General features: G+C 43.0%; 1 protein-coding gene and 1 pseudogene across 2 annotated transcripts in view; one reads left to right on the forward strand and one right to left on the reverse strand.

Moving 5' to 3' along the window:
* rad18 (RAD18 E3 ubiquitin protein ligase) overlaps positions 1 to 18,918 on the reverse strand; it is a 271,630-nt gene that overhangs the window by 202,263 nt on the left and 50,449 nt on the right. The window lies entirely within an intron of this gene.
* LOC144491909 (U2 spliceosomal RNA) lies at positions 14,794 to 14,955 on the forward strand (annotated as a pseudogene).

The following is an 18,918-nucleotide window of genomic DNA, read 5'->3' on the forward strand; positions in this document are numbered from 1 at the left end:
CTGAAATAAATATTACTTTGTACAACTTGGTGCATCGTTGCTGTATGCTCATCCTTATGTGCTTGCCTTTCAGGAAAAACATACAAAACCTAGTTCACATTGAAAAAATTGTAACATGTTAACAAAACACAGGCCACCTCTCTGGGTAAAACATACTGACGACAATACACTTCGCACCGTTTTAAATCATCCTCAGAGTTCCTACAGTGCAGACGGAGGCCATTTGACCCAACAAATCTACACCAACTCTCTCTGACAGAGTACCTTACCCAGGTGCTTTCCCCCCCCTATCCATGTAACCCCACAGCATGGCCAATCCACCTAACCTGCACTTTTGGACTGTGGGAGGAAACCGGAGCAACCAGTGGAAACCCACACAGACACAGAGAAAATACGCTGACTCCACACAGACAGTTAACCAAAGCCTGAATTGAATCTGGGTCCCTGGCGCTGAGAGGCAGCAGTGCTAACCACTAAGCCAATTAATTGAATTTAAATTCCACCAGCTGCCATGGTGGGATTTGCACCCATGTCCCCAGGGCTTTAGCCTGGGCCTCAGGATTACGAGTCCAGTAACATTACCACTTCCCCCTAACCACTTATGACACATTAATTTTAAACTCTTCAGTGCAGTTAATGTTGTTTTATTTGTCCATGGGATGTGGGTGTTGCTGGCTAGGCCAGTATTTATCGCTCATCTGTAACCGCCCTTCAGAAGGTGGTGCTGAGCTGCCTTCTTGAATCACTGCAGTCAATGTAGTATAGGTACATCCACAATGCCGTTAGGGAGGAAGTGCCAGGATTCTGACCCAGCGACAGAGAAGGAATGGCAAAGATTTCCAAGTTAGGATGGCGAGCAACTTGGAGGACGACTTGGAATGTGGTGCTGTTCCCATGTGTCTGCTGACTTTGCGCTTTGTAGGCTTGGAAGATGCTATTGAAGGACCCTTGCTGAGTTGCTGCAGTACATCTTGTAGATGGTATACACTATTGCCACTGTGTATCGGTGGTGGAAGGATTGAATGCTTACAGTAGTAAATGGGATGCCAATCAAGCAGGCTGCTTTGCTCTCAATGGTGTTCAGTTTCTTGAGTGTTGCTGGAGCTGTACCCATACAGGCAAGTGGAGAATATTCCACCTCACTCCTGATTTGTGCTTTGTAGATGGTGGACAGTCCTTGGGCAGTCAGGAGGTGAGTTATTCACCACAGAATTGCTGGCGTCTGACCTGTTCTTGTAGCCACATTATTTATGCGGCTGGTCCAGTTAAGTTTCTGATCAATGGCAACCCCCAAGATGATTCTGGTCACCACCTTAAAGGAAAGATGTAATTGCTCTGGAGAGAGTGCAGAGGTGGTTTACAAGAATGTTGCCAGTGCAGGAAAAGTGTAACTATGAGGAAAGATTAGATAGGTTGGGGTTACTTTTCTTGGAACAAAGATGGAGGGGTGACTTGATTGAGGTGTATAAAATTATGAGGGGAAGAGATAGAGTGGACAGGATAAAATTGTTTCCCTTGCTGGAGAATTCTAAAACCATAGATTCAAGGTAAGTGACAGAAAGTGTAGAAGGGACATGAGTAAGAACGTTTTTATTACACAAAGGTAATGGGTGTCTGGAATTCGTTGCCCGAGTTGATGGTAGAGGCGGAGACCCTAACCGTGTTTAAAATGTATCTTGGATCTGCACCTTAAGTACTGTTAGAATACAGGGCTCTGGGCCGGATGCAGGATTATGGGATTAGAAAGGGCACCTGGATGTCCTTGGGCTGGCACACAATAATCCAGTTCTGGCTTCCAACGTTTTATACAATTCCAACATTATATCCTTACTTATATAATCTATATCTCTGCCAATGAAGGAGAGCATTTCACATGCCTTCTTTACAACCTTGTCTACTTCAATTGCTGCCTTTAGGGACCTGTGTACTTGTTCGCAAGATCTCTCACTTCATCTACCCCTCTTAATATGACTATTTGACCTTCCTAAATGCATGACCTCACGCTTCTTACTGTTAAAGTCCATCTGCCACTTTACCACCCACTCCTCCAACTCCATCTATATCGTTTGAGATTATAGCTGGACTACATTATCCAATACTGGGCCAATTTTTATCATCTGCGAATTTCCCAATCATGCCCCAACATTCACATCCAAATCATTAATATATAACATGAACAGTGCGTGTCCCAACACCGAGCCCTGTGGAACACCACGTGAAACAACTATCCATTCGCAAGGGCATCCATCCACCGTTACTCTTTGTGTCTTGTTTCTAAGCCAATTATCCAATTTGCCACATTACCCTGTATCCCATGTGTTTTTACTTTTTGACCAATCTGCCATGTGGGATCTTATCAAATGCCTTGCTAAAATCCATGTACACAACATCCACCACAATACCTTCAAAAACCCTTGCCATTTCCTCACAGAATTCAATCAAATTTGTGAGGCAAGACCTTATTTTAACAAATCCATGCTGACCATCCCTGACTAATCTATGACAGTTAACTGTAACTTTCAGCATTGATTCTACTAATTGCCGACCAGCACTTAAAACTAACTGGCCTATAATTGTTTGGCATTCCCTTTGTTGCCCAGGGGCTGCTGAAGGCTGCTTGAATTGAAGTAACCTGAAACTGGTTGAAGCCCACTTAGTTCTGTAAAAAACGGAAATGTTGTAAGGCATAAGCCCTTATTTAGCCAGAGAGTAATGAGGTAATCCCACCTAGGACCTTGGGCTGGAGCCATTGCAGGGAAGACACAAAATAAGTGAGCAGGCTTAGACCAACAAGAAGAAGGCAGCAGAGCTCGAAGATAAGGATGAAGATAAAGAATAGAGATTCCTGAATAAAGGGCAGCGAAAATCTGGAGATTAACAATGCAGAAAAGACCCTACGTCGCGGACATGGAGACGGCATCAAGAGGGAGAACAGAATGCCTGGCCAGCAACAGCTCTCCTTTCTCGTATATTATCTTTTACATTCTGTGAATACTCAGGGGGTGTCATGGAAACCTAGTGGGTGTGCGTGTAGACATCATAGTTTTGATGCAACTGCATGCTTACTTTCTAACCAGATGTATGATTTATATGTACACTGCTTAACAACGATAATAAAGTGGATTACTAATTGAGTTAGACCTGACTCTTCTCTTTGTACCGAGTTGATAATCATTGCCGGTAAGATTCGGTCAATACCTTCGACCTCTTTTTAAACAATGGAACTACATTTGCATTTCCCCAGTCCTCCGGTACTTCCCCTGTATCTAGTGCAGATTAGAAAATTATTCTAAGCGCATCTGCTATCTCCTCCCTAACCTCCTTCAGCAGCCTCGGAAACAATCCGTCTGGCCCTGGTGACTTATCAACTTTCAAGGATTCCAACTCTTCGAGAACTTCCCCTCTGTGATTAGCCCGTTCAATAACTCAGTATTCCTCCTGGATTACTATAGCTGCATCATCCCTTTCCTTTGTAGACACGGAGGCAATATATTCATTTAAAACCCTTCCCATAGTCTCTGTATCAACACACAAGTTCCCTTCATCCTCTCTTATAGGTCCCACTTTTATCTTTACTAACCTTTTAGCATTAAAATATTGGTAAAACATCTTTGGGCTTTCTTTAACATTACTTGCTAATCTATTTTCATACCGTCTCTTTAATTTCGTTTTTTACTTTGTTCTTGCACTTCCTATATTCGTCTAGGCTATCTGCAGTGTTTACTTCTTGTGCCTATCATACACTTTCTTTTTCTGTTTGATCTTCCCCTATATTCCTTTTGACGATCAGAAGAGTCTAGAGTTGGCAGTACCACGCTTAATTTGGGAGGGGTCATGTCTACTCTGTACATTTAGGTTCTTGCGTTTTAGTGCTTCCCACTGGTTTTCCGTTGATTTATCCCCTGGCAGTGCTATCCAGTCCACCTCAGCCAAGTCACTTGTCATTCCTGCAAATTTGCCTTCCCCAGTTCAAAATGTTTAATCCTCTGTCCTTTTCATAGTAATGCTAAATCTAACTCAAGCGTGATCACTATCCCCGATATGGTCACCAACTGTCACTTCGCCCATTTGCCTTTCTTTGTTCCCCAAGACTCGGTCTAGAATTACATCTCCTCATAGAATCATAGAAATCATAGAAACCCTACAGTGCAGAAGGAGGCCATTCGGCCCATCAAGTCTGCACCGACCACAATCCCACCCAGGCCCTACCCCCACATATTTACCCACTAATCCCTCTAACCTACGCATCTCAGGACTCTAAGGGGCAATTTTTAACCTGGCCAATCAACCTAATCCGCACATCTTTGGACTGTGGGAGGAAACCGGAGCACCCGGAGGAAACCCACGCAGACACGAGGAGAATGTGCAAACTCCACACAGACAGTGACCCGAGCCTGGAATCGAACCCGGGACCCTGGAGCTGTGAAGCAGCAGTGCTAACCACTGTGCTACCGTGCCGCCTCAAGTTGGGTTTGTCACTAATTGGTTGAAAAAGATTTCCTGGGCACACGACATGGATTTTTCGCCCTCAGTGCCTCTTATACTGTTTGAATCTCAGTTGATATTGGGATAGTTAAAGTCTCCTACTATTATTGCCCTGTTGGTCTTACAGGCATGCTGCAGTCAGACTCAAAAGTGAATCAGAGCCCACACTGTGTGGGACAGACGCTTATGATTTTCCAACTGATGGTCAATTAAGGTATGAGTGTGGGCTCTCGGAGATGGATGGCCAAAGGAAGTCCTCAGCTTGAAAGCAGGAGCAGGTTGCCATGGCAGGCAAGTGAGAGAGAGGACGCTCTGAAATACAGACACCTTCCCTCCAACGTTTTTAACATCAAGTCGAAAAATACATTCAGCAGCCTATCCACCCTGCTGGGGGAGGTAACTGGAGGAAGCTCATCCACTGGGCAGCCTGCAGACACTGCTGCCAAACCAAGGCAGGCAGGGAGGGAGGGCCTCTAAGCCTGCCTGCAGTGCTGATCCCCCAGTCTGCCACTGGGAGCCCTCCAGGCTGAGGACGTACCACTGATCCATGTGACACTTCAATAATAGCAGCCTGCTAACCTAAAAATTGCCTTCTTATTCCTATTGTTATTTCTGTCTCTTAACCAATCCTTTTATCTGCCCTAATGCATTAGTCTCAACCTCAAGCACCCTTAGCTTATACAACAACCTTTTGTGTGGTACCATATCAAATGTGTTTTGAAAATCCAAAAATACCCCATACCGATTCCTCTTTATATACTCTGCTAATTACATCTTCAAAAAGCTCTTAAAACATTCATCAAACACTATTTCCCTTTCATAAGACTAGGTTGACTCTCCGAAGCCTATTATGATTTTGCAAGTACCCAGTTACGGTAGTAAGGTACAAAAACAGAAAATGCTGGAGAAACTCAGCAGGTCTGACAACATTTGTGCACAGAGGACAGAGCTAACATTTCGAGTCAGGATGTCTCTGTCTGAGTTCTAACGAAGGGTTATCGTGACTCGAAACATTGGTTCTGTTCTCTCTCCACAGATGCTGTCAGACCCCTGCTGAGTTTCTCCAGCATTTTCAGTTTTCATTTCAGATTCCAGCATCTGGAGTATTTTGCCTTTATCTTATTGTAGTAAGATGTTGGATGTAGTCTTATTAATGTATTCATAGTCTTAAGGAGTTCAACGGAATTTATGGACTGCTAGAAACTATATACACAAGTAAAGGTCCAAACAAGGAGCTGTCTTCATGCTTGCTTCTACACATGGCTCTGTCCAACACTACACTGATTCCTAGGTGTGGATCAGGTGTTCTCTTACATCACTATGTGGGTGGTACTGTACTCAGACCCACATTGATCTTTCACATGACAAACACTTAAAGCAGTTACCACTTCCTTGATGAGCAATTCTGGCATTTTCCTGACAACTGTTTCAGGTACCTGCAATAAAATGTACAGGAAACTAGGCATACAAGCTCCAATAAGTTTTAAAATTCTATTGCAGCCTAATCTGTGATCCTAAAGAGGCTGCTGGAGGCCGCTGGAGAAACAGTAGGGAAAGAGCACCACTCTTGGCTCCACAGCACTACTTGCTGCACAAGGTTCCCCTGCATTTTCCATCACCCACTATCCAGGGCTTGCCAATAATGCAGCAGGTCCAATTCTGACTCCCAATGTTGGGCAAGCTGCCTCTGGATCCCCACAGTTCTCCACGTTATTAAACTCAAGCCTAAAGTTCAATCTCAGAGCCAACTCCAGCTTCTGTTGCACACTTGAAATTCTACTCTACTATTTCTACAGTTTTCACATGCAGTTCTCCAAAGATTCTCCCTGAGGAATTGGCGTAGATGGCACAGTTATTTCACAAAAGATTACAATGCATCCGAACAAGATCACTGATGCGACAAGCATCAGCAAACACTAATTTCAGCTTTTTAAACAATGTTGCTGTTTTAGAAAATGTATTTGCACAATTTTCCTGTACACTTCTACTTCTCACCACAGTGCACTTCATCGTCATCTCAAACATTGTATTCTTTCACCACAGATAGCCATTGTTCATAAATCAACGCATAGATTTTCCATTTACAGTCACAAAGAAATACAAAATTTATTTCATGATTCGTGCAACTGTTGCGGTACTTTAGCTAATTGGTGTTAAATATCATCTGGGATATAAATTGCTCAAGAGGGAGAGTACAGAAGCTGCAGTGGAGCCTGCTGTTTGAGCTTAAGAAAAGTTATTTTTGCTTTTAGATAGGTCTGGATTTTCTTTTGTAACAAAGGTACTCACGCTGGTAATAACTTTCTCTTTCCCCAGTTTGGCTGAGGCAAATTAACAAAAAAACCCATCAAATTGTTAGATCTATCATTACATTAATCTAGGCATGAACACATCTGTCCTTTCAACATTTATATTAAATCCGGGCCACAGCGACAACCTCATCATTCACCTTTTTCTCTTTCTGTCTACACCAATGTCACAATCTCATGCCAACTGTAGTTCTAGGAAAATCACCAGTAAAGGAGAATCTTTCTTCAAACTACAGACATTCCAGTCCAGCATTAACATATTCATTACTTATTTAATTGTTGAGGTTTCTGCTTCCAGCCTCTATCTCTTTTACCCACCCCATCCCGCTTTGGTTCCAAGAATGGGGGTTTATTGGGCTGCTAGGCGCAAGATACTTTCTGTTCCTTAATAAAAACAGAAAATGCAGAAATACTCAACATGTCTGACAGCATCTGTGGAGAGAGAAACAAATTAATGCTTCAGGTAACGTGCCTTTTGGCAGTTCTGAAGTTGCAAGCTCAAACTTGGGCTGCAAATGCTGCAAAATACTGAAGTGAAGAGTTGACAGATCAGCCAAGGGGTTAGGCCAGGGCTGTTTGTGGAGTTTGTTGCCCTGAGAGAGTCGAAAAAAATGGAGGCTCATCATGTAAGGTGGCTCACCATCGTCCTCTTGTTTCACATTTGCCCATGAGTGCCACTCACAATTATCATGTTGTTTTCTCCCAGACAGAAATGCCAGGTGTCACACTACAAAACATACGTTATCCAATCTTCATTCACCCTCCTTCCCCCAGTCCAAAGAGCATCCAACAAATTCTCCCTTTCAATCTCATTAACTTCTTCACCAAGTTCCAATCTTACCAACCCTGTTCCCCAAACACCAACCACCCCTCCCCTAGTCCCAATCTCCCACCTCAACCTCTCTGAATCTCAATCTCATCAACCCTACGTTCCCTAAGTCCCAATCTCAGAAATCCCCCCTTTCCCAAGTCTCAATCCTATCAATCCCCCTTTCCTGAGCCCCAATTTCCCGACATAGGCGGTAGGGGAAGCTCCTTCATTGGGCACCTGCGGTCATTGTTGCCAAGCCGGGAGAAGGTCTTTAAACTTGCCTGGACTTAGAGTCCTCCAATCTGCCACTGAAAGGCAGCCTCCATGTCGAGGTCATGCCACTGATCTATGTGGCACCTCAGTAATAGCAGCCTGTTAACCAGCAAATGGCCTGTTTATCCCTCGCAAGTCCCAATATCCTGGCTAGTCCCTGGTCTCCCTCTTCCATACCAGTCCCACAATCTTCCCTCCACAAGACAAGGTGATTTCCAATCACTTTTGAGCAGGGGGAGGAACAGCACTGAAAAAGAACCTCAGCGTGGCTACCCCGTGAAGAATAGGTAGGAGGTTCTGACCACAGTTACTACATTTTGAACAGTCCATTCAGGGGGAGGATAGAACTTGCCTGGTAGCGAACTGAAAACGACGTGAGAAGAGGGCACACCAAGGGGACACGGGCTGCAGTTGACGGCAGGTTGAGGGAGCAGCCATCACAGGAATCAGATGCCGAGGGGACTCAAGCTGTGGGCACCTGACGGCAACAGTGGGAGGAGGCTATGAGTCGACTCTCATTTGGCAGGAAAAATTCTCACTGTCAGAAAAACAAAATGGCGCATAGGACCCTTTGATAAAGAGGCAAGAGAACTGGATACCTTAAACCAAAAGAGAAAATGCTGGAAAATCTCAGCAGGTCTGGGAGCATCTGTAAGAAGAGAAAAAAGCTGATGTTTCGAGTCTAGATGACCCTTTGTCAAAGCTAAAAGGCACAGAAAGTGGGAGATATTTATACTGCAGGGTGAGGGAATGAAAGATGAGTTATAGCCACAAAAACAAGGGGAAAAGACTGCTAATGGCAATCCATAGAGAGAATAAAAGGTGCAAATGGCCAAATCAGAGGGTAAGCTGTGACAGATGAAGATGTGGGGGGAGAGGGGGGATGAGTGGGAGAGCGGTAAAATGGAGAAAAAAGGGGGAATGGGGAAGCAAAGGGGGAGAAAAGGTAAGGAAAGGGGGGATAAAATAGGGGGAAAGAGTGGGGGGCAAAGAAAAATAAAGAAAGACAATAAAGTAGTAAAAGATAGAGAACAGTGAAAAATAAAATGAAGTGAAAACAAAGTGGCTAAGGTTGGCTCGAGCTAATCATCTGAAGTTGTTGAATTCGATGTTGAGACCGGAAGGCTGTAAAGTGCCCAGCCGGAAGATGAGGTGCTCTTCTTCCAGTTTGTGTTGAGCTTCACTGGAATATTGCAGCAGACCAAGGACAGACATGTGGGCATGGCAGCAGGATCGTGTGTTAAAATGGCAAGCAACAGGGAGGTCAGGGTCTTGATTGCGCATAAACTGGAGGTGCTCAACAAAGCGATCACCCAGTCTAAGTTTGGTCTCTCCGATATAGAGGGGACCACATTGGGGGCAGCGAATGAAGTAGGCCAAATTGAAAGAGGTGCAAGTGAAACACTGCTTAACCTGGAATGAGTGCTTTGGACCTTGGATGGTAAGCACAGAAGAGGTAAAGGGACAGATGTTACACCTTCTGCAATTGCATAGGAAGGTGTCCTGGGTGATGGGAGAGGTGTTGGGTAGAGTGGAGGAGTGGACTAGGTTATCCCGGAGGGAACGGTCTCTGCGGAATGCTGACAGAGGGACTGAAGGGAAGATGTGTTTGGTGATGGCATCACACTGGAGTTGGTGAAAATGGCTGGTTTGTGGCCTCTGGCATGAAGCCATTCAGCGGGAGTTAATGGCTGAAAACCCTGTCATTAAAACCTGCAAAAAACACATTATGAACATATACACAGCAAGTGATTTCCCCTCGAGGGTTATGTACTGGTAAAGATACAGTTACATAGAAACATAGAAAACTACAGGACAAAACAGGCCCTTTGGCCCCACAAGTTGTGCCGAACATATCCCTACCTTTTAGGCCTACCTATAACCCTCCATCCTATTAAGTCCCATGTACTCATCCAGGAGTCACTTAAAAAGACCCTATTGAGTTTGCCTCCACCACCACTGACGGCAGCCGATTCCACTCGCCCATCACCCTCTGTGTGAAAAACTTCCCTCTAACATTTCCCTTGTACCTACACCCCAGCACCTTAAACCTGTGTCCTCTCGTAGCAGCCATTTCCACCCTGGGAAAAAGCCTCTGAGAGTCCACCCGATCTATGCCTCTCAACGTCTTATATTCCTCTATTAGGTCCCTCAGTTGAGGGGCCAATGTGCAGAACTGCCATTATAAGTGGTGAAAGGTGACTGCCCTGCATTATTCAGAGGTTCCTGGTTACAAAAGTTGAAATTGAACTGGGGGTGTGGTAAATAGGCTGGCAGACTCGAACATGAGGTTACAAGACATGTTGGAAAGAGAGACGGATGTCTTTCAAGGATCCCTTGGAGAGATGAAAGGTGTCAAGGTTAAATTACGGCTGAAGCCAGAAGCTTGTCCTAGACGTTTAAAGGCACATCTGGTACTGTAAGCCATTAGGCCTAAGGTGGAGGCTGAATTGGAATGGCTGATGGATCTGGGGGTGTTGGAACCAGTGACCACCGGTAAATAGGCCACCCCAATTGTTCCAGTCGTGAAATCAGATGGATCGGTGAGAATCTGTGGGGATTTTAAGGTGACAGCAAACCCAGTCCTGTGCGCAGACCCGTACCCGCTTCCTCTCATAGAGGATCTATTTAGTGGCCTGGCAAGGAGGAAGCAATTCTCCAATATTGATCTATCGCAGGCCAATTTGCAGATGAGGGTAGTGAAGGATCACAACCACCGCTAACAATAGTCACACACACAGGCACCTGTTCCGCGATAAGCGGAATAATTCCTTTGGCATTATGCCAGCTCCAGCTCTGTTCCAGAGGGCCAGGGACTAAATCTTGAGTGGTTTGACAGAAGTACAGTGTTACCTGGACTTATCTTGGTTCATGATGTGGAGATGCCGGCGTTGGACTGGGGTAAACACAGTAAGAAGTTTAACAACACCAGGTTAAAGTCCAACAGGTTTATTTGGTAGCAAAAGCCACACAAGCTTTCGGAGCTGCAAGCCCCTTCTTCAGGTGAGTGGGAATTCTGTTCACAAACAGAGCATATAAAGACACAAACTCAATTTACATGAATAATGGTTGGAATGCGAATACTTACAACTAATCAAGTCTTTAAGAAACAAAACAATGTGAGTGGAGAGAGCATCAAGACAGGCTAAAAAGATGTGCATTGTCTCCAGACAAGACAGCCAGTGAAACTCTGTGGGGGTTACAAATAGTGTGCCATGAACCCAATATCCCGGTTGAGGCCGCAACCGGGATATTGGGTTCATGGCACACTATTTGTAACCCCCACAGAGTTTCACTGGCTGTCTTGTCTGGAGACAATACACATCTTTTTAGCCTGTCTTGATGCTCTCTCCACTCACATTGTTTTGTTTCTTAAAGACTTGATTAGTTGTAAGTATTCGCATTCCAACCATTATTCATGTAAATTGAGTTTGTGTCTTTATATGCTCTGTTTGTGAACAGAATTCCCACTCACCTGAAGAAGGGGCTTGCAGCTCCGAAAGCTTGTGTGGCTTTTGCTACCAAATAAACCTGTTGGACTTTAACCTGGTGTTGTTAAACTTCTTACTTATCTTGGTTCAACAGAGATGGGGCATTTGAAGAACTTGGAGAATACCTTATCTTACATATAGGATATATGTGTGTATATATATATATTGCATGTTGTGGTTTGGGGCGCGGACTGCCCCTTTAAGAGTGGTCAGGTGACCCCCCTGGACAATTAGCTCTTTCCAGTGTGGGACCATGTTGGGCAGTCTTAGACATTACCGTGTATCAGTGCACACTTAAAATAAAGAGTTCAAGTTATCAAGCCTACCTTTGTGATTCTTTATGCACCCTTGATCCATAGGGGCATACATTTTAAATGCTAACTCTTTGACTGAGTCTTAGGCCATCTGGCCTAATGTGGGTTCATGTGGCTCAATGTCAAATTTTGCTTTATGATGCCCCAGGGAAGCGTCTTGGCACATTTTACTACATTACAGGCGCCTTATGAATATATGTTGCTGTTGACGAGATGTCACATGAATGATCAGCCCTCCAGGAATGCTCCAGAGTTGGCAAACTGCTGTTCATTAATGTCAGAAGTAAAGAGCATCTGGGTGTGATGTCTGATGATATATTGTTCATGTCTCCTGTGGTATTAAAGAAAACACGTTCTAATTCAGCATCTTTGCTGTTATTCAGCCACTTATTAGATCCTCATTTTTGATATTAGCATTTAAACATTTTTTAACTAAGATAAAACTGAAAGAAGTAACTTTAAATGCTTTGTATTGCCTGTGGTATTTGTTTCTATTTCTTTCTGGGCTAATCTCTATCCTTATGCCAGCTCCTGTACAATCATGTACTTGATCTAATGGCCTTCATCTCCATTTGCACTGTGAGCTGCTTTTTTTTCTTAATAACCATGTTAATTTCCCTATTGATCCAGTTCATAAATATCACAACTATAATTAAATGGGGAGTTCGTCCTTTTGTAGAAACCATGGTCCCATCTCATTTCAGCTTTCTGAATGATTCCAGAGTTTATGCTTCCACTATTCTACTCGGAAAATCATTCTGTATATTACTGACTCCTAGTGACACCCTGAGCTTTCCTTTAGTCATTTCTATCTTGTCCCACACTCTCAGTTTAACTTGAGATAATGTTTCAGATTAACTGCTGCTACTCCAACCATTGTCTTTTGTAGCTCCAACGGGTCCTTGTTCATTGGCCCCCTTTCAGATTGTAGAATCCAAGTCATCCAGCATTTCATACAATAGAACAGAATCATAAAAACCTGACAGTGCAGAAGGAACCATCCAGTCCATCGAGCATAAACCAACAACAATCTCCCCAGGCCCTATCCCCGCAATCCCACATATTTACTCTGCTAATCCACCTGACACTAAGGGTCAATTTAATATGGCCAATCAACCTAACTAAGAAGTCTCACAACACCAGGTTAAAGTCCAACAGGTTTATTTGGCAGCACTAGCTTTCGGAGTCTCAGACTCCTTCATCAGGTGAGTGAGGATTGTGTTCTCAAACAGGTCATATACAGGCACAAACTCAATTTACAAGATAATGGTTGGAGTGCGCGTCTTTACAGGTAATCAAGTCTTAAAGGTACAGACAATGTGAGTGGAGAGAGCGTTAAGCACAGGTTAAAGAGATGTGTATTGTCTCCAGACAGGACAGTTAGTGAGATTTTGCAAGCCCAGGCAAGTCATGGGGGGTTACAGATAGTGTGACATGAACCCAAGATCCCGGTTGAGGCCGTCCTCATGTGTGCGGAACTTGGCTATCAGTTTCTGCTCAGCGATTCTGCATCTCCACATCATGGCTACCATCGACACCACAAACTGCCGGCTCCAAGTGGAGAGGATCTCCAAGACCGGCATCTCTACATCAATCAACCTAACCCAGACATTTTTGGATTCATCTGCAGTCATTTCCTCAATCCTCAGGATTACTGCCCTATCCCTATTAAAAATAAAGATGGCCAGAATCCAGTAAACAAATTGAAGCACAAATACTTGAATGTTTCTTTTCTGCTTCTGGTGACCAGCATGAAGTGCGGTCCAGCAGGTGGAGCCTTACCAGAGAATCATATGGGAAATTTTAGGCAGCATCTGTCACTTTCTGAAACTGCATGCTGGTTCCTACTCCCCAGTTTCATGTAGGTCTGGTCCTGATGACCATTTCTATTTGCTTTCTATCGAGTGATGTGGGACTAAAAGGATGAAAGAGTTTTTTAAATCAGTGTTTGAAATTGATTTCAAATCAGCATGATTTTGCACTTGACCTTCTTCATAATTTTTTTTGTAGAACTAAGGATGTATTTTTGAGGAAAACCCCAACCCCTTTAATAATACATTACTAATCTCAGTCCCCCTCATAATTCTGGTTTGCCTGTTGAAAATTCTACACTGTGATCTGATTATTTGACTGCACTGTTTCCCCAAGCCAAGTTGAAGATCATCATGTCTCATGAGAACTATCATCATCATGCTATCTTGATAATGAATCCAAGTATTTTCAATCACTGATTGGTCTCTGGGGCACACAATAATGAAGGCATCTACCTCTCATGGGGTCCCTGATATGTCAGAAAGCGTTTCTATACGGCACTGACAAACCTCAGGGTATCTCCCACTTGGGTATTCTCAACTTACATGCCGACTGAAATCCCCACCAGGAATGCCTCACTTTTCTCACTCATATTTCATCGTTAAGAGAACCCAAAAGCTGCCCTGGCCTTTTTCATGTTATAAAGATTTAGCCAGTCATTACAAAAGGAAAACAAAAGCTCCCACAGCTTCCCTGAGACCTTCTAATACAGTAATTTCTAACGCTCTGGGCTTGTCTTGACTTGTGCAATTTCTACAATATGATTACTGGTCACCATGAATGTCTCCAGGTCAACATTTTATTTTCGTGTGCAAAAATCTAATTTTAGTTTTTATTTCCTTAACCTCCCTACCTGGTTTGTCTGGTCTTGCTACTTAGGCAACCTAATGCATTTTTTGCCACTGACCCAATCATTTCTGTCAGTCCACTGTCATTTATGAATGGTCTTCAGCCAACCATGTCTCGATCTAACTTAAACGGTAGCCAATAATTTTCTCTATATTCCTTGCAAGTCTCTGCGAGAGCTGACATGAGGCCCATCTTCGGAAGCCACTTTTTGTTGTTGAGGTGCCACCAGCTCCAACACGCAGATCTTGGGCAGCCGATGACAATCCCAAAGATAAGCTTGTCAGATTCATGAGGACCGACAGCCAGGAAGGCTTAGGGCTTGCTGGGTCTCCTGGCTGCCAATCTTTCTGGCAGGTTTATTTCTAGGTTTTTCTACTACCTGTGCAAGACTTTGACATTAGTAGTCAGTGCCACATGCACAATATTAAAATGGCTTTACATGCTCCCCGATCGCTTCTCGGCCTTTTGGCTAAGATCAAGTGTAGTATGAAGAGGATGCTGTGCTTGGTTGAGGTCAATGGGTTACATTTAAGCTTCATATTCATATGAAGCAATTTTTAAAAAAAGTGGTCTTGGCCTTTTGGCTAAGATGCAGATGAGATCAAGCCTTGGAGGAGAAATCCTCCCCCTCCTCCAATCAGCTTGGCTCATGTAGATCAGGCCCAAGACAGGTGCAAAGGCCCTGTCTTGTCAGCTTGGATTGGAAATGTCTCAACTTGTTGAGACTCTGAATTGGATTTGATTGAATTGGAATAAAAATATAGCAGTACATTATCCCAAAACACTTCAGATTATTGTCAAACTCTGACTTTCTTTCCTTGTACCATTCAGTTAGCCAGGTTAGTGAAGCTGATTTATCATAGCCAGGCGTAATACCAAATTAGGCCTTTATATTCGTTCACATCTTTATGCAAACGAAAGACCGCCAGAACCAAACACTGTTTGGTTTGTCCCCTCAGCCAAGTTTGCAGGGTGGAAAAGAAATCTTCCAAATAACACATTATAAAAGTCACAAATTAAAAGATGATCTCATGTAAGAGCCATCTGCCAGGGATTACAAAATAATCTTTGTAGATCAGGTTTCATCTAACCAAACCACAAACATACAAAGGATCTGATACAATGTGTCTGGTACCAGTATTAAACTGATTTTTTTTGCCATAAGTGGCACCAGAATATGCAGCACGAAAATCATCTTCACAATGTTATGCACAAATTGCCCATGATATTTATAGTATTTTAAAATTAAAAGTCCTTGGCCATGATAGCTGTATCTGCAAAAGATGTTACAGCCAATAAATCTCTGCACCGCACCTTTGTTACAAGGTCAGACTGGCACAATCAGTCCTTTTAAGTGTTTATCCTCCACTCAAGCAGTTGCCCAAATTCCACATTTCCACTTATCTATTTATCTCCTTCAACCGCCTAGTAAAACTATTCTTAAATAATGAAAAAGTCTTGCTTCAGTCACCCTCTTTCTTAATGAGATGTTGATATCCCCTTGTCCGTCATGTTCATATCTACTGCATTTCACCATCCACCAGATCTGTCAAAGAAGGGCAACAGGTTTGTCAAACAGGACCTTCCTTTTTGAAATCCAGGTTAGTTGCTTTTAATTGTGTTTTCTTTGTCTAGCTCTGCAGTAATCACATATTTAAGTGAAGATTCTAAAATATTCCTTACCACTATGTTCAACTAACTGGCCTATAATTACCTGGGTTCAGTCTGTCTTTCTTTCTGAAAATGAGTGTTACATGGGCCACTCTCCAGTCTTTTGGCAACCACCCATTCTCAATGGAATCTTGGAATGCAATTGCTAGTGCTACTGTTATTTCATTCTCTAGAGTCCCTCTGGTGCTTTGTCTCCCTTTAACAAATACTTCATACGTGTCTGTTATTTATTACAATATTGCTCATCTTGTTTTTAACCAAGTCAGGTTTACCTCCTCCCAACATCTTTCACTTGTGTAAGCATTGAAGTATTTAAGAAACCCTATCAAGTTCTCTCTGTACTTAACTCACTATTTTCTCCTCTTGGAGTTCAATCTCACAATTATTCTTTTTAATGATATATTTTTCTTGATATTGAATAAGTTTTCCACTCATATATTTCCCTTTAACTGCTGCCTTATTTTTAATCACAACTACCAGTTCTTCAATTCTGTTTTGATTTTAAGCTCTCAATTCATCCGCAGCATTCTGAAACAGAATGGAGTTCTAGTTCATGTTACTTAAAGGAATACTCCATTTTAGATCATGGATATCTTTCTGAAAACCACAACTTAAATCAAAACTAATTATACAGAGCAAGTTTTCCCATTTAAATATGTGTAGTATCTGGAGATGTGTTCACAACAAAAGATTTTCGGCCCCAAGAAACAAAATGCAATGCACATAAATCTTCTACATTCCCAATGATTGACAAAGAACCAAAGAAAACAGGTTTTGTTTTTCCCGATTGCTCCATAATTGCTAACAAACCAGGGGTCACCGCTTCTGCATGCATCAATGATCAGGATGTTGATTATCTCTTCTGTTACTACAAAGCTTCTCGGCTCTCCTCTTCCTGCAGTGACTGCATGAAATATTTTCGTTTGTGAAGCTTGAATTTGATCTGCAACAATATGCAAGGATCCTTAAACATGGCTTAGTGACCACTTTCTTAGTTACTAACCCATTTGAATTGACTTAATAAGTAAATTGGAAAAGGCCAGCATTTGGACAAATGAGGAGTGAAATGAGATAAGGTCAAGTGGAAAGTGAAATCGACACAGGCCAGTCGGCCAACAATATGATTTATTTTTGTCAAGATAGCATAGTTTTGCTATCAAGTTGCCATCCAGCCAACTGGCGCCCCACCAAGGAGTCAGAGTTGCTCTGGCAATATACATTTTTCACCTTTGCAGTGCTTTGGTTCACCATAGCATTGGGTGCTATCAGGCTGGATCTGATCAGTCAGGTTGTTGGGCTCCTGGTCAACATCCTGGGACGCCGCTCTCCAAGTCAGAGACCTGCGAGATGTCCGACTGAGGGACCAATTGGCCTTGGACCATTCCTCCACTGGCAGAATCGTTGCCATGGGACATGTAGAGCTCTCAACGCAGATCCAACTGAATGCGTTCTTGGCTGTCAACAGGAGTCGTCGAGGCCAATCACAAGCTCTGGCTGAGGAGTGCAAGTTGCGCACACAGGAACACTACATATGTGCAGAATTAACTTAGTTATCCACCTTGTTAACTGGAGGTCTTGTGGCACAGTGAAAGTGTCCTTGCCTCTGAGCCAGAAGCTCCAAGTTCAAGTGGCCAAGAAAAATGTATACATAACACAACTAAACAGATCAAATATGAACTTGTAAATCTTTCCAGTATACACTAACAGCAGGTGGCAGGGGCAGGAGAGAATCTCGTCAGCCGAAGGAAATTGGACTCCCCACCATCACTAAGACAACATTTAGGTAAAAACGTATGCTGCCACAACAACGTGGGACTCCTTGGGGGAGTTGGGGTTAGGTAGGTGGCTCAATTGGCTGGATTGTCTGTGTGGATCAGATTGATGCCAACACTATGGGGTTCAATGCCCCTTCCAGATGGATGGATTCAGGGTCTGCCTCCTTGCCCTGCCTGTGGTGGAGGACCTGGCACTGTGGTGGGTCAGACTTGTCTTTGGGCAGGGAACACAAGAAACAGAAGAGTTTCTGAACAACTTACCAACAAATCTACACTAATCAAGTTCTGAAACTGCAATCTCAACAGAAAAGAAAATTGCATTGTTGTTCTACTAGCCCGTGTGTCAATTTCTCTTTCCACCTGATCGGAGCTAGTTTCAGTCCTCATCTGTTTCAATGTTGAACTTCTCCAATCCGATGCTCTTGTTTTTCTCATAACTTTTTTTCCCTTTCGATTTGGACCCTAAACCTCATCATGTTATGATCATTACATTTAACTCAATTTCTGATGTATTTCATTATTCATAACTAAACTTAGCAGTGCCTTTCTGTTTGTTGGCTCACAAACATACTGGTTGAGGAAGGAGGCTGGAGCACATTTTAAGAATTCCATTCCTTTTCTTATTTTTTCTTTGTTACAATCAATGTATAACAATAATTTTGTTATTTGTTTTCTCCTCAATGTGTCCACTATTTCCTCTTCTATCCCCCTTCTACAATTGGAGGGTCAGTGGGAAGAGGAGAATAATCATGCCCTCACTTTTATAAAATTAATCTCAACCAGGCATGAAATCCAAGCTATTTCCTTATTAGGTCAGTCCAAAGGAGATAGTAACTAAAAAGAGGTCACCCACCCATATTTAAGGGTCCTTATTTATTGTTGTGCATCAAATTCAAACTTCACAGAAACTAAATCCTGGCATTTCAATTCAAAGCTGAAAAGATTTTGTAAGCATTTAGTTAAAGTATGCTTTACAAACACAGACCATCTACAATGCACAGTTTCACAAAATAATTTACAAATCTTATGGAAGCCAAGAAGCTGTACAAATATAACAATATACTACAGAGAGCATAACACAGAGAGTCAGGGAATATGTATCAGGTGATGCCGCTTATCAAACTGTTT

This window comes from Mustelus asterias, chromosome 3 (genome assembly GCF_964213995.1).
Source record: "Mustelus asterias chromosome 3, sMusAst1.hap1.1, whole genome shotgun sequence".
In the NCBI taxonomy this organism is placed as follows: Eukaryota; Metazoa; Chordata; class Chondrichthyes; order Carcharhiniformes; family Triakidae; genus Mustelus; species Mustelus asterias.